Source organism: Danaus plexippus, chromosome 15 (genome assembly GCF_018135715.1).
Source record: "Danaus plexippus chromosome 15, MEX_DaPlex, whole genome shotgun sequence".
NCBI lineage: Eukaryota > Metazoa > Arthropoda > Insecta > Lepidoptera > Nymphalidae > Danaus > Danaus plexippus.
Window position 1 is genome coordinate 2704715 of NC_083547.1, and position 17567 is coordinate 2722281.

The 17567-nt window shown below is 28.5% G+C and overlaps 1 protein-coding gene across 1 annotated transcript in view; it reads right to left on the reverse strand.

Annotated features, from left to right (window-relative positions):
- The window catches only part of LOC116766156 (CD151 antigen-like), a 164145-nt gene that overhangs the window by 98485 nt on the left and 48093 nt on the right, over nucleotides 1–17567 (reverse strand). The window contains exon 3 of the mRNA XM_032655879.2: nucleotides 12783–12805. The gene's annotated coding sequence lies outside the window, so the exon portion shown is untranslated. The remainder of the gene's footprint in view (nucleotides 1–12782; nucleotides 12806–17567) is intronic.

Here is a 17567-nt window from a genome sequence, read left to right on the forward strand (position 1 = left end):
TATTTTTATATGTTTTAGCTAATATATATTAACGTGGTGTGTTTGTAAATCGACTAAAAAGTTATATAGTCATTATTTAATAATTTCTATCTAACTTAATCAAATTATTTTTTACTTTGTAGTGTGTACATTTATATTTTTACTTTTTATTTTCCTCTGTGAAGTAGGTTTTTTTTTATAATAATATTAAATTATAATATAATAAAACTGCCAGGTCTTTTATAGCTAAAACTAAATTATAAATGCAAATAAACGGAAACGTTCTTTGAAACCTTCACTTATGTTGGTATATATATATTATATGACTTAATTAAAAAATATATAATGACAGCAATAATAAAGTTAAATTTTTATCGAACTAATATTGAGCTGCCAATATCGTCTCAAGTGCTAACTCATGTCATGTTGCTTTCTCATTATTCTGGATGTTACAAATTTTTCAGTAAAAATATTATAACAATGACAAATTGTTACATTATATTCACAACGAATTAAAAATATATATTCTTTATAAAAAGCCACTGAGAAGCAACTTCAAAAAGTTGGATCAAGGCTCAAACTTTAAATTACTCAATGATCAGTTTCTAAAGTAAGACAAATTATGTAACATCTGATTTAGTCAACATTCTCATAGATTTTTCGAAAGTATTCCCATTAAAGACCATCGTAATATAATTTTGAAAGTATGAATCATAATATATTTTTAATATTAAATTAATGTTATTAAAGAATAGTTTGTCTTATTTTTACACTATTTAATTTAATTGTAAATTTTACTCGATAACTTTCTAAAAATGTGCACACATTTAGGATTTTGTATGACCAACTCCATCAAGGCATATTAATTGGATTTTAAACGGCAGTTCGAAAATTATTCACGGCATGCAAATTAAAGCTTTCCCAGCACATGCCACTGTTTTCCATGGTTTTTTATTTGTATATGCTCAAAATATAACACTTTAAAATTTTCAGGTCATTTTAAATGAAAAATCATATATTTTGATCAATTGAATACTAAATTAAAAATCTATACAATATATTGATTTTTTATGTTTATGTAGATTACGCTACAATTAAAATTTAAAAATTTGCTAAACTATTTGTGCAACGGTTATGATGTTATATAAACAAATTTTAATAAGAGAAGGTGTTTAATTCCGCTCTTGTGTTGCACGCCTTTATGAGAACTTGATTGTTTTTTTGTAATGCTCTATTAAAGTAAAAGTAGTTTGATGAAAATTCTTATATTCCAAAACCCATTACGTTGTGGTTTACCTTAATTAAATCTTAATCGAATAGCAATATCTAATATTAATAATTTGAATTGTTTTATATGACATGGTATTGTTTTTACCACGTATGAATTATAAAGATATTAGATATCATTGTGTAATAATAATTCATTATTAATAAAATATGTTTATTTTTGATTTTTTATATTACAGTATTATTAACACAATATAAAGATTGTTTATGGTGAAGAGGCCAACGAACAGATGGCCTACCTGATGGGAAGTAGTTACCGTCGCCCATGGATACCCGCACCATGGTGTGGCGGATATGTTGCCACCATTAAGGTGAAGTGAATGATGTACAGATGCTGATGGTCCAATAACAATCTTGTCAAAGAGCAGTGGCCCTTGGTCTGAACTGAGAGTCGAGTTTTGTTTTTCGTTGGCACAGGGTACAGAAGGGCCCCCGATCTGACTCGCAGTTGTACAGTCTCCCTAGACCCTATAATTATGTAACACTCTCACACCCTCAAACCTCAAACTCTCACACTCTCACACCTCCAAACAGACTTATGCTAATACAGAACAGAAGGAAATCGCACACATTAACATTCCAGGAGAGGAAAGGGTGGGAACAAAAAAAGGGCATCCGGCTCTCTCACTCATCGGACGAAACACGTCGATCTTATATGAGAAAGATATAAAGATAAAATAATTTTGAGTATTCATTTTATTATTATATTTTCTTTACAGTGTTCGAAACGCGATACGATAGTATGATCGAGATGTTAGTGTTTAATTCATAATATTTATTTTATGTTCCTTGACTTTACTTGAGATTGGGATTATATAATAACATTGTCTTCGACATTGGAGCATCTTTCTGTATTATATTTGTTGAACCAAAATAAGGCAAAATCTCAACATTATTATTGTTGATACAGTTTTTTAATGAAAGTATAAAATAAAAATTACTTACCTGAAACCATAAAAAAAGATAAATTATTAAAAGTGTTTTTTCAAATAAAATAAAAATTGAAATTTTATCTTTTTACAAATCTTCAACTTAATGAGAAAGTTTGGAGTCCAGACTAAGTTTAAAATTAATTTGGGTGAGCTTTGATTTTTTACAATTCAAGACTTCAATGTTAGAATTTTCACTCATGATTATTAAATATCAAAGAGGTGACCGAAATATAACAATGTAGTGTCTACTTCGTATAAAATACTTCATCTGATCTCTAAAGAATAGAAAGAATGAGATAATATTAGTATCCAAAAAGAAGTTCGTCAAAGAAGAAAAAGCTAAAAGTCTGTTTTAATTTTTATCAAACAATTTGAAGTTGACGTGAAGTGAGACCTTCACCCCTTTTTAGGTCGGTTAATAATATTGCACAATATTTATAACAAAATATGTTTTCCACAAGCTTTTTTTATGTATTTTACTCAGACTCAGATAATTGTATAAACTCGTATAGAACTTGTATAGAACTCATACATAGAAACTATTAATGCATTTGGTTTTGTCACATTCTATGAAAGCATAAAAGATATCTATGAATAAATTTTAAATTATCGTTTAAGACCATATTTATATGCTTAAATAGAAATGTTCATATGAGAATAATGTATAGTCATAATACATATCTTTTGAACAAAGTGAATTAATTATATATATATATATATATAAAAAACAAATACATTTTTGTGTAATAACCGTTTAAGATATTTTCTTATAAATTGTAAGACAATTATATAGTTATCTCTAATTATAATGATATGTAAGATTTTCACGTGTACATATTTAAATGAAACTAACTTTTTCGGATCCTACGAAATTTTTTATTTGTGTCAGACACTTTCATCTCGTCTGGCAGTGATCACGGCTGCTGCAAAGGAACTGAGACGTCGGTATTATTTTATATAAAACTTCAAAAGAAACTTCAAGTATCCGAAAAACTTAGTTTCATTTAAATGTGTGTGTAATAAGTATACATTGATATAGTTTGTAAAAAATGTATAAAACGTATGACCAAATCAAGAAGTTAATTGTTCAGCTTAAGTCGTCATCCCACTGGTTAAAGATGTTTCGTCATTTGTTTTTGAATTTGGACGTTAAATATTAAGTGATTCAAAATCATGAGATGGTTTTGGAAGAATCTAAAAATAATTATATTTATTACAAGAGTTTAAAAATGGGATTGTCACCGAGGCATAGTAATAAAAAAAAAAGTGAAATTCCTTATTTTTAAGCAGGTTCTTCGATAAATTGTTAGTTGAATATTTTTATTCTAATAACCACATGTTATGAAATAAAAAAATATATAGGAACCTGCCCCTTATCAGAATTATTTCCTTGTTCGATAGTGGCGTAGGTTAACGGGCGAGGAGAAAATAATTAACACTTGACGTGTAAGCGACGTTATAATTCAAATAATTAATTAACACACACAACAATCAACTAAATACAATAACCAAGGTTCAGTTACAAAGTTCGGACTCAATATTAATCGAAATCACATGACAACGTGGCGTATGCGCCTCATACGACCGGACTAATTCACCGATTCAAGCACGATACCGCCAGTCCCCTGAGTCTCGTCAAGCGGACTGTCACTTGAAGGCCTCTATCCTTCCGTTAGTGACATTTCCTTAGCTAAATCGCTAAAACTACCCGCAATCTATCGTAAAAATAATGAATTTAGTCTCTAAAATTACTAATGCGTCGTCAAATATGTAAAACTTTTTTGTGTTTGTTTGTTTGTTATGTGTTTACGATAGACGTAACAGTTTTAAGTAAAACCGACAATTTTAATTAAAGCTTCTCCTATCTAGCTACAATCCACCTTTACATTACTTCATTAACAGAAGTTGATAAAAGGGTGTTGTTTTACAAAACTAACAACTACTAATTGGCGACATGACTCCACATTTTGTTTATACTCTAACAACATTTATATCAACAAGCTGCTATTTGTGGATACTAATTAATTAAATTTAAACTTTATGTACAACGATATCATTAGTTAGTTATGTAAACGCCTAATTTTTAATGATACCTCATATGGTTTGTTCAAAGGTAAAGGATCAACAGAATTTCAGATTAATATCAGGTAGTTATTAGTATAGAAGTAGAAGAAGAAGTAATAATATAAAGAAATATCTATTCACTTCATGAAAACATGATCATAATATGCTTAGATTTTTAATGATGTAAATTAGTAATAGTTAACATATTTTTTTTTATAAATTTAATACTACGAATTTTGTAAATAAATATAAATTAAAAAAATTCAATACTAAAATAATAAAGGCTAGAAATAAAAATTACACCAAAGCAAAAAAAGTCTCTAAGGGTTGCCTTTTTACTTGTAAATTATATCTGAAATGCCGAGGTATTGTGTGACTTTTCCCTCTCAAGGGATTTGTTAATTACCTTTTGAATAAAATAAGAATTGTGTAACTTTTTGTGGAAAGGTGGTCATAATAAATAGTGTAGCACAATATCATAATTAAAATGTATAACATTATACAATTTTTAAATATAAAAAAATATTAAAACAAAATACTAATTACTTAGGTGGTAGAGCCTAGCTGTGGTCTGCTGACGATCACTTCTGCCCATCAAGTAGGCTTTCTGCTCGTTTGCCACCTTTCACATAAAAAAATCATAATTGAAAGTGATTAACTGTATTTTTGTGTACTTATTTATTAATTATTATCGTACGGGGAGATTTTTTTTCTCTAAGATGTCATTTTTCTAGCAGTATTTCTATTTAATTTTTTTGAGAAAATTGTTAAAGCTGAAATATACGCGATAGTATTGTTTTTAAGGCAAAGTAAGCTGAGGTTGGATAGCAATATCTTAAAATATGAAAGAACCATTTAAAATTATACCTACAAGTGATTAAATAGCTTTATTCACAGCCAAAAGTTAGCTCCTACAGATTCGAGCGATCGTGAAAGCTTTTCAACACTACGGTATTAGTTTCCCTTTTTATTATATTTATAAAATTTTATTTAATTTTACCGTTTTTTATTATATTGATTAAAATTAGAGATTTTACTAGAAGTAGAATTTTCTTTAAGATCAAATAAATGTTGTGACTTAAAACTGGGTATACTTTTTATTTAATTTATTATGGTATAAAGGTTAAGGCTCAATGAGCCTTTATACAAAGTTAATTAGCAGAAAAAGCTGCTAGCAGAAGCTGGTTAGATATATGAATGACGTTTTTGTTACCACATGTTTTTATCTTTCCCCTAGTAAAATGCACTGAAAAGAGTGAGTGTATATATATTGCGTTTGAGTTCTTTCCACTAAAACTATATCCCCAGCTGCCGGTAACTTCCTTTCACCCGGTCTACTAATATTTAGGTAAATAATTTAAACGTCCTTGCCAAATTTTATTTAAATATAAATAACATAGATAATTGCTAATATTTTTTTATATTTTCAGAAAAATGGTCAATATTAGGCAGCTTTATTGTTTACATTAGGATCTTGTATAATAAATTAAACAATTGTAATGAAAAAGTAACATAAATAATTTTATGTAAATATACATATGTGTACTCAATGTAGGTAAGTTATTGATTTTACTATTGAAAATTAAGGAATACAGAAGAATAACACGTTTAATGATAAGACGATATACATACATAATGTAACTAAAACAGCCATTGCCACTTTAGAATTCAGGTTTGTGAATAATGCAATATTCATACATTTTTTTCGTTTCCTTAACAGAACTATGTGTAGGAAAAAACAAGTGACGGAAAATAAACAAATCACTCAATCCAAAACGATAACAAACAAGACTAAATTACTATCACATTTACTTGTCAAATTATTATTTCAAAATCGATTATAAATATTCATTAAGATTATTAGTTTTAGGCTGGTTTTAGTTTAGGGTAATAACATAAAGACGAACAACACTGCTTTTATTTTTTTAAGGATTTTTTTTGTGTAAACTATTCTAAGACCGAAAAGCTTTTCCACATAAACTCCTTTGTTTGCCAAGAAAAATTTTCGAAGTTGGACTTGAAACGTACAATACATAAAATTTTAATAGAATTTTGTGATCCTCTGAGATACAGTGAAAATGTTTTATGTCAATAAAGTTCCAGTGTGCTCGAAGATTTCTTATCCACAATATTTGTGTTTGAATTGAAATTATTCATCAAAGAAAATTTATCTTTTGAAATAGTTAATGCAAAACAACAAGTAATTAATTACGTTTAAATGAATAAATCTAACGTTTTTCTTACATACTGAATAAATGCTGTATATTATATAATATTATATCGAAAAATAAAATACAGTGTTACTTGATATTAAAATAACGTGATCTACTCTTCTATATTGTTTTCTCTTTGTAAAGCTTCATACGGCTTCTGTGTAATTAAAACTCTCATTTGAGTCGTAAAGTCAACTAATATTACTGCTATTTCTGTTGTAAGCTAAAATTATTTTTAGATAGAATTCTATTCGCTCTCGAGAATTGAGCGAACATATAAATTTTCTTTGTAATACAGTTCTATCAAAACATATTAATTAAAACAGAACAATAAATCAAATTATTGCAAAACCTTCATCAGTATTGCAAAGAAATGAAACATAAATATTCTGTAGTGATAACGAAGATTCAAACAGACAAAATAACTGACAGATACTGTCATTTCGCTTCCCCGTTAACTGTAACATATAAAATTTCGATTTAATCCAAAATATACGGTTTAATTTGAATCCTGCATAAAAACTTTGTGATATCTTCTTATTAAGTACAAATTTTTACCTGTGACTTTTGACTGAAATTTGACTGACAGAGAAATTTATAGGGTTTTTTAAAATAATAGATATAAAACCAATCGACAGTGACATCTACTCCGAGTGAATTAATACTATAAATAAATGAAACGAAGCTGTTTTTGGATAACTCCCGTTTCTATTATTTTATTTCTACATTTTTCCATATATTTAGACAACATTTCAGTAGTCTTGATCACGGGGGAAGTGACGAGGCCATCACATTTGGAAAATGTAGAGATGAATCAATAAAAAACGTGTAGTTATTCGAAATTATTAGTTCTACATAAGTTCACATATAAGAGTGTACACGTGAAATCATGGTATCACACAGTCCAGATAAAACCTCTCAGCATTCCATGGATTTATCGTGCGGGTGCCGGTCCATCGCGTTGTAGGGACAGAAACTTCAACATTGTCTGTGACTTGCGACCCAGGTGTAGGTTTAACTATCTAACGCGCGTTAAACGCTCACCTCTACCGTTCAAGCTCCTCTACTAGTACTACATACTATATTAATATTAGAAATATGAGGACAAATATTACTATCTTTCGTAATATAATGTATAGCTACATTACTATTTTAGTCTATTAATACTACAGACATCCATACAACCATAATTCTATACTCCGTACGTCCACAAACACTTTCGCCAATGGTAAGGTTTTTACACAAACAGCGTTTTCCTTGAAGCGATTGTTCAAAAAAAGGGCTTCTAATTTCTTAGGAGAGGATTAAGTTTTATTCAAAGTTTTTAAACATAATAAATAGAAAATTGAGATATGTATTTATATTTTAATAAAAATCCTCTAATTTAATTAAATAAAATGTACTCTACAAACACTGATACAAATAACGTTCAAAGTGTTTAAGGATTAAGGATATATTAAGGATAGTCTCACTCGAGCCGTTACAGGAATCGGACCTCTTCAAAGTAAGGGATTCATCAAACCGTCTACCTACAAGAGTCAGATCCTGACAACATTTAAGAAAATATAGGCATTGGTGATGTCAGTTATGCTGACGTAACTCTTTTAAAAAACGACAAATCGGTTATAGTATATTTACTAATTGTGATATAAGTCGTCACCATTCTACCATCGCTCTAGTCACCGTAGGGTTGGATTTCATCCATATCACCTAGATGCGTTTAGTTGCAAGGCTGTACGTGTAGGATGTGTAGAATGTGGAATGATCTTCCAGCCGAGGTTTTCCCAGAGAGCTACATTATGGGGTCTTTCAAACATCAAGTGTTCAGGTGGCTCCTTCACAAAAAATGTTGGCAACGCATCCACAGCATCCCTTATGTTGCAGATGTTCATGGCCGACGGTGATTACTTTCCATCAGGTAGACCGTCTGCCCGTTTGGGTCATATAAGAAAAAGTTCTAGTTACAATTTCTTATTGATTTATTTTATCTGCTCCCCCATTTAGTTCGCTTCATTATAAATAAATATATTACTGATTTCATTTTAATTTAAATGTAATCTTGACATAAGGCACTCGAAAATGTAAGGCTGTCACGTTCAGTTACGTGCTATCAGAATGAACCCGTCGGAATGATTCATTTGTAATAAAGGTTTTATCTGAAAATCTTAATTCCGTTCTTATTTTAATTTTTTTGTTATCTATTACGTAATATATGTTTGTTTTTCATAATTTTCTAAGGCATACATTTGTATGCTGCGTTTAAGTCATTGTTGTTCGTATTAATAATATCCTAGTGATTTTATCTGGCTCATCTTTTTTATTATCTATTTGTATATATTTATATAAAGTTCAATATATATCAAGTAAAGAGCAACAAATTTAAGGACAGGAATTTCCAATGCGTGTTCCACGAAACTCCGGTTCAAGTAAAGGCTGAAGAAACAATATACCTTTATTATTCAAAAAACTTTGAGGCGTTTAAAAGAATTATAGGGAAACGCTTTGAGGGTTGACCCAAATTTAAATCACTCCTTTTTTTTCGCAAATTCACTTAACTGTGAACGTAAGTCATAAAGAAATTTAATTTTATTTGATGTACATGAAAATTTTATATTAACTGAAGCTAAAATTTGTGCGAAGTTTTTCAATTAAAACGGTTTTTGTTTATTTGTAAACGCACACGGTAATATTGTTGTCAAAATCGCCACAAAGTTTTTAAAGAGATTTGAAGATAATGTTTACTTACAATAAAGCATATTGATTCACTGTTATTTAAGGTTTCATTGAGTTGGTTTTAAATTTGTATTCTAAAAACATTTCAATTCGAAATTTATATAATAAATAGAAATTATAATGGTTTCTATATAAACGATTTTGTATCCTTTGTGGTTTCCTCATCCACAATACCTCTAAATTTTATTAAACTTTATTAAGATCTAAAAAAATTAAACAATTTATCCATTATAATTATTAAAACAGATTTTAACTTGGTTATCGTGATTTATTTGAGCTCAATTACTTTGTGTCCATCAACTCAAGGCAAGTCAAGTCTATCGCTTTGTCCTAAACCGTGGCACTGCTCACATACTGTAGTGTGCTTATAGCCTTAGACCATGTTTTCATCGTTGTACTCTAAACAAACCGAATCCGCTTCTAATCAGTAGTATTAATTGACCTATAATGTGCGATGATTCAAAAGCGAAAAACTATTATTGCCCCGTTTGTCGCGACGATGTTAAGTTGTATTAAGCATACAGGAGCCAATTAGCATTAATTCAAGAACTATAAAAAATTTTTGTTGTTGTAACGATGTTCGTAAATTTTGTTGAAAAAAAATATATTTTGAATACCTTTGGACTATTTACTCAATTAATTAATTTTGTTTTCAATGAAAGTATTTTGGAAATTTGATGGGTATAAAATATGTTACGACATCTCGGTATGACGAGCTTATCTCAAGAAATAAATTTGATTAAGATTTCAACAAACAATATTATTTTTAGGCATGTTTTTGATTTAAAAAGCAATACGTAATTTGAGTAAACGTAAAACGAAACTCTATTATTCATGTCATGAAACCGCTAGCACCAAAACTGGCTTTACGCAAATGTTAGTATTGCTTTAAATCTAAATTTATAGTACATACGTTCAAGTATACAAAATCTAATTACAAATAGCTTTAAATCCTACATAAATGTTACAATTGTCAATGTAAAAGAGGTAACTATTAAGGGTAATTTATAAAATACTTAACATCTGCAGTCGTTTGCGATACTTAGTGATTTGGGCCGCAATGCTCATGGACCGGCTGTTATTAATACTAACGCAGGCTGCTGTAATTACAGAATTAATGTAACGTTAGCTGAAGAGTGATTTCGTAGTATCGTTAGTAATATTGTAAGTAATCATCTGTATTGGCTAGAATACATTTTAGTATATTGAGCTATTAGGTATATTTCCAATTATATTTTATTAGGTATATCAAGATGTAATGTATAAAAAAGATTACTTTCCTGTAGTATTGTTGTAACGAAACAATAGGCAGGAACGCTTAAAAAAATTAACTACAAAAAACCACATAAAAAGAAATTATTAATACATTTAAACTGAGCTCATTAAGAAGTATAGTTATGTAATTTTAATAAAATTTGTAAAAAATCTTTTCACGATATTTCAAAATCAATGCGGTTCTTTCAATATTTCTGAAATATTTCAGTGTAATGTTTTAATATATGAAAATTGAAACTTAAACGACAACTTTTTTGATCTTACTAATGAGATCATGCTACTTATCCCCGATTCTTGTAATTGTTTTTTTGGGTTAATAGTTTTTTAAGAAATATACGATGTTTAATGCAAGTCTTTACTTTATTTCGAAAGAACATTTTCAGTATTTTTTGAGCTGAAACAGAGAGCAACCATAGTTAAAAAGGGATCTGAGGCTGTTTTTGCAAAATACTCTCTGTGAGAACTAACTTTTTATATATTTTATGTTCCCTATCAATAGAAAAATTACCTTTCAAGAACAACTTTCATATGCTTTTTATGGTATATTTTACTGTCCATCTGCTGCAAATAGTTTTTTATTAGAGACATTGGCAATTGATTAAATTTGTAACACAAAGGGGGCAAAATATTGGGGTTACTATATAAAATTTTACAGTTTAATGTGTGTTTTAATATTGATAGAGATAGAACCGAAGTACTTTTATTGATTCTTTTAACTTCTAACCAATATGTAACTTAATATTGACAAACTGTATCTTGCAACTCGTAGGATACCTGCATCTAAAAAAAGTTTAAAGCCGATATGGTCAGCTTTAGGTATGGATTTTACTTTCTAACTAATAATGTTGGGAATTTTAATATTAACAACTATAAATCAGTCTTTTTTGTATACAAGTAAAATTGAGTAACTTTTCCGTAAACTGACGCCGATCTAAAAGTGTAAACATTTTAAAATCAATGCTTCTACTGTTGTAGGATCGGCTTAAATTTGTAACATAAAATTATTGCGCTGTTAAATTCACATTTAACCATACACTTTTGTTATTAAAATAATCGTGAATGTTCAAGACTCGATAAATTTTAAAACTAATAATCTTTTTAGTCATTTCATAACATTTATTCAATGTTATTTCGTTAAATTTCGATTTATTCCAATATTAAAATTATTTTATGTTACTTAAATATTGTAAGGTTTTTTTTGCGATTAAATAAAATCCTTTTTTTCTCATTCGGGTATTATGGAATGAATTCTAAATTTAAACCCATCTAGAAAAAAACAATTATGATTCGTAGTGCAGATATAATAGCATCTAAGTTTTCTTGTATGGTTTAGTCGGATTAAATAGGTTTCAAGGTCACTCACCACAAGTAGCAGTAATTGTATTAGAATTAATAATATTTGACCTCTTCAATAAGACATGTAATTAAATAGAACTAATTGATCTGCTATGTTGATTGCTTTTTTGGATCCCCTGGGACTAAAAGCAATCAAAGAAAAACTATTTGGAATTAAGTGGATCACGAAATTCTCCAGATAGTTATCTACTATCCAATTAATAACATCAATTAGAAAGTTTTGTTTCTATCATCAAATAAAAGAAACCAATTACGACAAAGGTTAGATAATAAATATTTTCATTTCAGTAAATTTAAGTTTTGAATTATATATGTTTAGTATATATAAGTTGTGGTGGCCTGGAGGTTAACGGACCGCCTCACATGCATGAAGGCGTGGGTAGGAAACCTGGCAAGTATTTATGTGATTTTTCCGAGTCATATGTACTTTATTAGAATATTTATTCACCACTGACAGACGGTGAAGGAAAACATCGTGAGGAAACCTTTACTTATAGTTTCAAATTATAAATTTGAAATCGCCTATCCACCTTTAGCAAGTGTGGTGATTAATGCTCTCACCTTCTCCATGTGAGTATTTTAGTCTATAATATATTTGAAAGAATATGCAAGAAATTATATGGCTGGCGCTATGACAGATATGGTCTTGACAAACTATTATGTTTTTTTTCTGTGTTTCAGAACCTTGTTTGGATTCGTTTTTTGGTATGTCATACCCTTGTTAGATAAATAAAAATTAAATAATATTTTTTTATCGGTTAACCAACGGGTTACTTAAGATTATTCCATATTTTGCGAATATAGTAACGTTGATAGCTATTTTGGCTATAAAATAGCCATCAACGTTAGTTTATTCGCAATAAACTAACGTTGATGGCTATTGTTCTTTGACTTCCTATATATTTTTTGTTTTTAAATTTTAATTCAATGAAAAATTACGAACCTGATTCCTCACTTTCCCAGAATCTGTAACAAAAGCGAAGAATGGGATGATTATCATACAAAAATCTTCAATACTTGAATGTAGTTAGCACAAAATATAATCATTTACAAATGATTTTCGATACGTATTAAGATAACCTCACTAAACAAAATACATTCAGGATCATAAATAGGAATGATTATAAAAGAAGATAGTGAAAATAATCATAATTTGAACAGAAAAAAATGGGAACACTTACACTTTAATGAACTACTTATAGGTTTTAAGATTTTATTTTGATTTCCCGAAATTAGTGTTGTGGTTGTATGGACTAACTATATCAGTAGGTTTGAGTGGAAAACCATATTTTTTTTAACAAAGAATGCGACAGCAATATGATTTATACATTGTTATTGTTACAGAATATTTTTTTAAATTCCAGTCTTATAAACAAAGCCTTGGTTATTATCCATAAGTCTGTAATCTCATTTACTTTCACCCTTAAGAGGTTAAATAAATTCGAAAACAATATCCTTGTCTTATACACCTTAAGATATACATTAGTAGAAACCAAATTTCTAAAAACGACAAAAAAGAAGAAGAATGGCAAAGTATATAAAGTAAGATCTCTTTTTTGAAAATAATTGCGCGAAAGTATAGAAAATGATTTACATTTCTAACTTATTTGTAGTATAAATATAAAAGTAGTTTTTATGCCAAAAAAGGCAAGTTTATTTCAATGATATAATAATAAAATACTTTTTTTACATCAGCTTTCTACGATCACCGTAGTACAGTCGAAAATTAAAAACCAATAAATATAAGATTTACCAATATATATATATATATCATACAGTTAAAAAGAACATCCTAATATAAATATCGTGGATTGACACAACAAGATATTAATTTGTTTTAAAAGAGTAAAACAACGGTCAAAATATGACGAAAGACGAGGAGGGAGGAAGTAAAATAATTTCTGATTTCAAACGCGTGTATCATCTTCATGACGTTTTTTATAGTTAATTTCCTAATTGGTGAGTAGATCAAGCAGTAGAGATATGATTAAAAATAAGTAGAAAACTTTGAGAACGAAACAAAAAAGAAATGAAATTGGTTTGTTCTTGATTATAAAGGGTGTATGAAAATATTTTCCGTCTTTCATGGAATTTTCGTAAGCATTTTATAGGATTCAGTTTTCTTTTTATTAAACGAATAAATAAAATTTATTGATATCAACTATTCCTTCATATACGATTATAAGTCAGTTAATTTTTAATCACTGAACATGTTTAAAGGTAAAATAGTAGCAATCACTTTCGCAACATTCTATTTACAAGTTCTGGTAGTTTAATTAGTTTCTTAAGGTAATGAACTTTTTTAGTTCTTCACAGTAATCTTTTATTATATTGACCTTGCTGTAAAATTTTTATTGTTCTATTTGTGGTATAAAATAATTTTATAAGAGGGTAAAATTTACTTTAACAAATGCATTAACATTAAAATAACCTTCAATATTGATTATACCCGATTTATTAATACAAATGAACAAGATTAAAAACGTTGATAAAATTCATTCAAGTTGTATATTATACTTATATATGTATATATTAGTATTACTATAATCATTATAATGTTATAAAGATAAAACAAAAGTAAAATTTTTTACAACATAATTCTATTTGCTCTTAGATCTATTAGTTTTAGTCACATATTGAAGTGGTAATCAAACGATGTCTCGTAATTACAAGGAGAAGATTAAATGTCTTGCGTTGCTTTGCTACTCTTAAAGTAAATATAATATGTACTCACAAAGGCTCTTAGACAATAGGTCTCTTAGGTCTTTGAGTCTTTGGTGAATTAAATATCTTATCTACAAAAGATAGTATCTTAATATTTTTTTTTCTTACTAAAAATTTTCTTTAAATATTATAGCTGGGATCACAGTAACAGAATTGATGGTGCTAGAGTTAAGAGAACATGATTTGCCAAGTAACGAAAGGTTGATAAATTTGTGATTATAAAATACTTCACTTAATGTCAAGATGAATATACACGAAGAGTTAATTCTTTTTGGAAATTTTAATACTCTGAAAGATATAAGCAAATGAACGACTGCGTTAATAGATAATAGTCGTCTACATCGGTTATCCTCGTAATTTTCTTTATAAGCCTAAGAAACGCTTGGCAGTTGAAAATTTATGTGGAAAGCCAGGCTTGTAGTGGGTATTACAGTCAGTAGTAGTCAGAGCAGTGCTGAAGAATTTGGAAGTTGGGTCATAATTATGATTTATGAATTCATAAAAAAAAACATAATTCATCTGCATTAGAAATTATTCTGATTTAATTCTAAGACCGTCATTTGTCAAATGACGGTCTTAGAATTAAATTATGATTATTTTTATTAAGGGACATTAAATTTTGTCAGTCTTGGTTCTTAAAGACGCTTTAATATCAAATATCAGAAAATTGAAATTCTTACATATCAAAGTAATTCCATAGCTCAGTTTGGATAACACATAAACGGAGAGTGTGATGAAAAAAGTATATAACACATAATTTTCCTTACAACGACATTTGCTTAGCCTGTGTTGTTTCTCATTTAATAAATGTTTAAATTTATTGTAAATATCATCTATAAAAAAAACATTACTGATCAAGAAATTTTCAAAAATATAGTATAAGTTTACCAAAACTAAAAAAAATGTACAATGTTGCAATTATGTTTTAGATCTCTTTAAGTATAGAAATGACATTTGCTATGAAAATATTTTTCAAATATTTTTTTTCCGATGACTTCGTGGCACTTGATGTTAAATTTATCCCAGTTACACTACTGCTATTAAAAAAAGTTAATTCTATTTTATCTAAACAATATATTAGGAACCTACACATAATACATAAATTTTAAGGTATTATAGATGATACAATTTCGATATTACATTAACTTAAAAACAGTTTTTGGAATATTCACATTATTAGCTAATAAATATGCAGATATTTTTCTTATTCTTCATAAAATATGTGAAGGTAATATTAAAAAAGGGGGTGATGTTCATTCTTTCAGATTTTAATTTGTAACGCTGGTTGGAAGACTCTGAGGTGATGCGTGACTGGCCAGGTTATTTTTTATAGTTTTAACAGATACCTTAAGCTTTTTATTGTTGTTATGTGACTTAATAATCAAAGCTAAGGTTATTTAAAATCATCATCTCTAAACTGTTAAACTAACTTTTTCGTATTACTTCTGATAAACCATTTTCCATATTTCGCAATAAGTATTCGATACGAATCTGCAGCACATTTTTTAAATTAGAGCAATAAAAATATCCTACCACTAATAATCACTTTAAAAAATATCAACATTTGTACAAGATCTATAAATATAATGATATTTGTTCAGTGACTTGGTGTACATTACCTACATTTAAAAAAGACTATAAAATATAGTGGTTCATACTAAAAATATTTTGTATAGAAGATTATATTTAAATGAGGTATACGTGCGGTAACTAATTATATGTTCTATCTACAATTTCATCATGCTGAAGGTAGAAAAGGTCTCAAGAAATGTATGACAGAAAAGGTTTTAATTCATTGTGCCTATGAAGGGCATTTTTGTTATTTTTGGAATGCGGACGTAAACTATAAATATAATATAAACTTTGGGGAAATGATATAAGCATTTTTATGAGAATACAATTTAGTTATAAACCTCAAAAATTTAGAGTTTGCGTTCCCTGCACTAAGAAGATTTTTTAAAGATAATCTTTTTAAAAGGAAAAACTATTTTTAAATAAAGACCACCAAATGGACAGTCTCGTAAAATACCACTGGCGCTCTAGGCTTATCTAAAATTTAGATTTTGCATTCAAATGCAACCTTTTTTTTTTTCTTGATGACGCAGGGAAACTCTTTTATTCAAATGCAACCTAAAATATAGAAACGCATAAAAGACTCTGGCTTGTAAAGGAACACACAAAAGTAACTTTCATCAACCATGCACAGAACACATATGTCAAATGTGAACTACAAGTGGTTATTGAAAAAATGTATTGTCGGGTTATTGAAAAAATATATTGGGTACTTAATGGAGAAGTGAGTATCACAACTGAATATCAGTACGTTTTGTTATTAAAATCACTGTGCATTCTGCCAGACCAACAACACGATTTATGTACTGCTTTTAAGTTTTTTTAAGTTTTGTTAAGAAATAAAACTGCACTTTAAAATTAAAACACCCATTAAAATGATTGTATAAAAGCGGCAACATATTGTGAGAGGCGTTAAAACGTTTTTCAGGCCCGGATTCTCATTATAAGCTTTTCATAAGATGTATAGCATCCTGAAACAAATTTTGTTATAAAACTTATTTAGTGTCACAAATAAAAAAAAAAGCTAAAAACGCGATCTAAGACTTTCGCGAGTATTATTCATTTAAATGAAACTAATATATTTTCGGATATACTACGCGGATTTTATTATTTCAAAACCACATAACCCCGACGTTTCGGTTACTTTTCAGCAACCGTGATCACGGGCAGACGAGATGTGAATGTCTCTGTCTGTCTTTTTAAAATAATAAATCCGCGTAGTATATCCAAAAATGTATTAGTTTCATTTAAAAAAATCAAAAAAAAGTATCTCAAGAATATACCAAAAATATTACTTATAAAATCTATATATGTATAGGATAGCCAACGTTTATTGCCTTTGCTTAGCTTCTGGGAACTGAAGAGCTCGTAAAAAGTAATGGCTTCGGAAAAACAAGATATTACAGTTTCCCCTTAAAATAACATCTTAAGA